Source organism: Sparus aurata, chromosome 11, assembly GCF_900880675.1.
Source record: "Sparus aurata chromosome 11, fSpaAur1.1, whole genome shotgun sequence".
NCBI lineage: Eukaryota > Metazoa > Chordata > Actinopteri > Spariformes > Sparidae > Sparus > Sparus aurata.
In genome coordinates this window covers 30897938-30903937 of record NC_044197.1, presented here as the reverse complement: position 1 = coordinate 30903937, position 6000 = coordinate 30897938, and positions in this window count along the sequence as shown.

Genomic DNA, 6000 nt, shown 5'->3' with positions numbered 1-6000 from the left:
TTATTATCTAGCGGCCCAAATGACAGTTTACGGACGTTCTAGTGTTGGAATTCCGGCCCCTTCTGAAGTCCAACTGACACTGGTCCAGTCAGAAACATATAATTTGACTGGTTCCAACTCTAGGGTTGTGGAAAGCGCACTGTTAAGCCATAACTATCGATCATTAAGATTAATTGGATCAGATCTGACTGGAATGAACCCGCCACAGTGGCTGGTAAACTGATTCAGTTCATCCACCAGCACACAAATTCAGTCGCATTTGGCGGGTGGCGGGTGCTAATTTCCATCCCTTACACAGCACACAAGTAACAGTACTGTGCTAGGTACTCTTTTCATGGTTCTTGGTGCTTTAGAAATATTGTTCTTGTGGCATTCATGCTGTTGTGGATTAATGAGACTAAACGAGTCCAGACTGAGTCTGTTCGGGTCTGAGGAGATCCGGAGACGCGCGGACAACAAAGTGGAATCGGAATCTGTAGATGTTCGTGTGTAGCTAGCTGCTAGCCCACCCACACGGCCCACCTCCCGAGTCGACGGACCGGACGCACCGGCACGTCCAAAACCGGACTTAGGGTAAATAATGTCTGCCACGCTTTTTGGCGAACATTGCCGTCACGTTTGCTTTGTGTCTGGTGCTGGAAGAAATGGTAAAAACGGGCTTTTGTCACGAAAGTGTCCAAGCAGCAAGTTTGGTTGTTGAGAAACAGGAAGTTGTGGGAGGGACGGAGGCGGATTAATGACAGGCAACGATGGTCGGTGTAGAGACAGCAATAGAGACAGCGATATTGAGAGTTGAGAGATTTGTGACATTTAGCGTGTTTGAAGTGTATAGTTAGTAGGGTTGTCACGATACTAAAATTTTCAACTCGATACCGATACTCAGGAAAATATTCGATACTCGATACCATTTTCGATACCACAAGGATAAAAAAAAGACCCCAAAATTTAAAAGAAATATTTTTATTAACAAGAAAAATGCAAATAAAACCTCTGTTACAACATGTAACAATTAACAGAACCACACGTTAAATATTTGTAATAAAAAACAGTTGTGCAAAAAGAAACTGCAACTATGATAACAAGTTTCAGGTCTGAGGTAGTGCAAAAAATAAATAAATAAAATAAACAATAACAATTAGAACAATATTTTGAGGTTGTATGCTGTGCACATCTAAATATTAGGCAAGCCTGATAAAAAGTAAATTAACTTAAGTGTTCCTTCCTTGGCTATGCTTTACATACATGACAATAAACTAAATGACACTAGCCAAACCAGTTAACATGAACATTACACTGTTGAAATGCTGTATTCTCAGCAGCTGCACCTGTCTGAAACTGAAAAGTGCACAGAATTATTCAATCACACAGTGTTCAGAAAATTTCAGCATTTTCCTCTATTCTGCACTCTAGATAAATGACTGTTTAGGTACTGGTGGTAACACTGGCCTGAATTTGCTATGCTGTTTGCAGATTTTTTGCTACAAATACAAGCATGTCAATGTGTTCCTCTGTAAGTCTTGCCCTTCTTGGGCTGCAAATGAGCCCTGATGTACAAAACACACGCTCTGAGGCACAACTTGAAGCAGCTATACACAGGTATTTCTTGGCAGCGTGGGCAAGATGAGGTAAGGTGCTCTCATGTGTTTTCCAACATGTCAGGGGGTCCTTCTCCGCACTCTGCTCAGGCATGGTTTCATATAATGTCAACTCATTCCTGAGCCTGCATTCTAGATTCTCATCTGTGGATGCTGTTGGTGTATCATCTCCATGTTGTTTCTTTCTCTCCCCCTGAATGTTTGATAAAAGTCCCCTCAGATCTGTTCTGGATTTCTTTGTAGGCTGGGTTGCAGATGAAGGAGATGTTTGCAAACTTGGGACGCTCTGAGTCTGCTGCAGACCTTGCATATTATCCACAAGATGCTGTTTTACTTCTTCTTTTAATTTAGTAAAACTGTACTTGAAGCAGGGATCAAGAAAGGTGGCTGTGTTCAATACCAGCTGTAGATTCCTGTCCTCATATCTGTGTTTCAGATCATCTCCAATTTTTTGCTTCAGCTGATGTTGTGTCCTCAATTGTTAATGTGGAATATATCTTCCAGGTTAAAGAGCAACTAAACCCCCAAACCACTTTTTTCTGCTGAAAACCAATGTATTTGGGTATGAAGTAGTGTTGCTGAGTGATTCTGGTTCAACTCTTGACATTTTAGTTGAAGTATTTCAATTTGGCGTATTTTGTAGTAAAAATGTAAGTGTGACTGCCCTCTATGGGTTGAAACCCGGTTATTACAATCAAATTTTCCTATTGGCTGAGATGGAGGCAGATGACGTTTTGGAGGCAGCTTTCGTCACGGTCCACCACGGTTAGCTCCGCCCCCTCCTATAAAAACTAGCACCTGCCGATCTGGAATCTGTGGCGAGTAGGTTGGATTGAGAGAATTGCGAATAGAGAGGCATAGTAATTATTGAGTAGGTAGTTAGCATAGCATAGATTGTTTTTGGGAGATTTTAGTTATTACGTGTGTTAGTTTATGGTATTTAGTACTTATTTAGCAATTTTAGATTAGTTAGCTTGTTTAGTTTTTTGTATTCTAGTAGTTACCGTGGTCCAGAGCCGTATCAGCCGTATCAGAGTCTCCGGTTGGAGACTCTGGAGGCGACAAGTCCTCTACCTCAAAGGACCTCTCTGTGGCGAAAGTGTCTGCGCTACTGTCAGAGTCACTCATGATCAGATAGCTAGCTAGCATAAATGTCGATGTTTGTGTTTATGATTTTTTTTTTCTGCGCGTGTGAGTGTGGTGACGGTTGGGGGGGGGGGGGGAATCGGAGAGTACTCCTGGAGCCCCGCCCATAATCAAGGCATTTTTTGAATTTCCAGCTCAGAGCACGTCATCCAAAACTGAGGGGTTTAGTTGCTCTTTAAGGGTAGAACAGAGGACAGAGTGGTATGCTTTTCCCCACTAAGAGCATCAGTAAAAGAGCTTAATGGGCTCAGTACCTCTTTTACAGTCTCAAGAATGGTGATGTCTGAATCTTTTGGCATAAGATACCACTTCTTTCTGTCCTCTGCTAAAACAGAACTGACTTGCTTGCTGCTGTTCAATAAACCTATCCACCATTTCAAAAGTTGAGTCCCAGCATGTTGGCTCATCATAGATGAGTCTGTGTTCTGGCAGCTTCAAGTCTTTTTGTTTTTTTCTTTAGCTGCCGGGTCATTTTTGGTGACCTTGTGAAAGCTGCCACTGTTTTTCTCGACCTGGATAATGCTCCTGATACACTATCAATATCCAGACCCTTGTTTATGACTAAGTGCAAGTTGTGACCAAAGCATGGGACCCATGTGAAATGCTGCTGAAATGCTTTCTTGTTATTTGAAGCTTTATCTGTAGTGATGCCTGCCATATTAGTTATATCCAGCTTCCCTGTTTCCTGTACTATCTCCTCCAAAGCCTGTCTCCTGTATGCTCTTAATGTAGCCCAACACAGCCCAGACACCAGCTCTGCATGTCCCAGGACTCTGTAATAAAATTGCAGGGTTACAGCCATGAAAGAGGATGCAGCCCTGCTGGTCCAAAGGTCAGTGGTACAGGAGAAGTACGGATTCCCCTGAAGCTGCTGCAAGACTGTTTGTTTTGTTGTGTTGTACAGCTCTGGGATTTCACTGGACATAAAGTGATTCCGAGAGGGAAGAGCATACCTCAGCTGCTTCATAAATTGTTGGAACCCAGGTTTCTCCACGGTGTAAATAGGAACCTGATCCATACATACAGTGGGGCAAAAAAGTATTTAGTCAGCCACCAATTGTGCAAGTTCTCCCACTTAAAAAGATGAGAGAGGCCTGTAATTTTCATCATAGGTACACTTCAACTATGAGAGACAGAATGGGGGGAAAGAATCCAGGAAATCACATTGTAGGATTTTTAATGAATTAATTGGTAAATTCCTCGGTAAAATAAGTATTTGGTCACCTACAAACAAGCAAGATTTCTGGCTCTCTAAGACCTGTAACTTCTTTAAGAGGCTCCTCTGTCCTCCACTCGTTACCTGTATTAATGGCACCTGTTTGAACTCGTTATCAGTATAAAAGACACCTGTCCACAACCTCAAACAGTCACACTCCAAACTCCACTATGGCCAAGACCAAAGAGCTGTCAAAGGACACCAGAAACAAAATTGTAGACCTGCAACAGGCTGGGAAGACTGAATCTGCAATAGGTAAGCAGCTTGGTGTGAAGAAATCAACTGTGGGAGCAATTATTAGAAAATGGAAGACATACAAGACCACTGATAATCTCCCTCGATCTGGGGCTCCACACAACATCTCACCCCGTGGGGTCAAAATGATCACAAGAACGGTGAGCAAAAATCCCAGAACCACACGGGGGGACCTAGTGAATGACCTGCAGAGAGCTGGGACCAAAGTAACAAAGGCTACCATCAGTAACACACTACACCGCCAGGGACTCAAATCCTGCAGTGCCAGACGTGTCCCCCTGCTTAAGCCAGTACATGTTCAGGCCCGTCTGAAGTTTGCTAGATAGCATTTGGATGATCCAGAAGAGGATTGGGAGAATGTCATATAGTCAGATGAAACCAAAATAGAACTTTTTGGTAAAAACTCAACTTGTCGTGTTTGGAGGAGAAAGAATGCTGAGTTGCATCCAAAGAACACCATACCTACTGTGAAGCATGGGGGTGGAAACATCATGCTTTGGGGCTGTTTTTCTGCAAAGGGACCAGGACGACTGATCCGTGTAAAGGAAAGAATGAATGGGGCCATGTATCGTGAGATTTTGAGTGAAGGGCATTGAAGATGAAACGTGGCTGGGTCTTTCAGCATGACAATGATCCCAAACACGCCGTCCGGGCAACGAAGGAGTGGCTTCATAAGAAGCATTTCAAGGTCCTGGAGTGGCCTAGCTAATCTCCAGATCTCAAACCCATAGAAAATCTTTGGAGGGAGTTGAAAGTCTGTGTTGCCCATCGACAGCCCCAAAACATCACTGCATGGGATCATGGCCCATTCCTCCATGAGATCTGCATGGAGGAATGGGCCAAAATACCAGCAACAGTGTGTGAAAACCTTGTGAAGACTTACAGAAAACGTTTGACCTCTGTCATTGCCAACAAAGGGTATATAACAAAGTATTGAGATGAACTTTTGTTATTGACCAAATACTTATTTTCCACCATAATTTGCAAATACATTCTTTAAAAATGTGATTTTCTGTTTTTTTTTCCTCATTTTGTCTCTCATAGTTGAGGTATACCTATGATGAAAATTACAGGCCTCTCTCATCTTTTTAAGTGGGAGAACCTGCACAATTGGTGGCTGACTAAATACTTTTTTGCCTCACTGTATGTACTCTGCCACAGCTCTGTTAATTTTCATAGCTTCTGGGGACTTGGCATGATATTTTTGTTGTTGGTCAAACACAGATGGTAGAGTCGGCTGTGTGTGTTGCTGTTTGGTTGCAGGTCGACTTTTCTCTGCTTCATTCTGGGACTTTAAGAGAGAAAATAACACTTTTCAGTCACCAACATTTATGTAAACTTAGTATACTGACACTGTGTCTATTAACGTAATATGGGCATGCCTGATTTTTTTATTTATTTTTTTACGTTGTTTATAATCATTAACGTGACGTTAGTCTTTAATCGCTAGCTGCGGCTAATGGCTAATAATAACACGGCCAACATTAATGCGGGCCACCGGCCTCGATAACATCAGTAATAAGTTTGAATCGAAAAACACTGACCTGTCAAAATTCACTGTAAAGGCCAGGGTGTCGGTCCTTAAGATGTTCGCCAAGTTGGAAGTATTACCTGACTTGGTCGCCAACGCCTTGTAGCAGTGTTTGCACACAGGCTTATCCACGTCCTTCGGCTTTCCGTGCTCGTTAGACTCGAAGGCAAAATACCTCCTGTGGTGTACCTGTCTTGAGTGGGAACTACGGAGGCCCGGAGGAGGACGTCAGAGGTCAGGGCGAGGTCAGGGAGTGA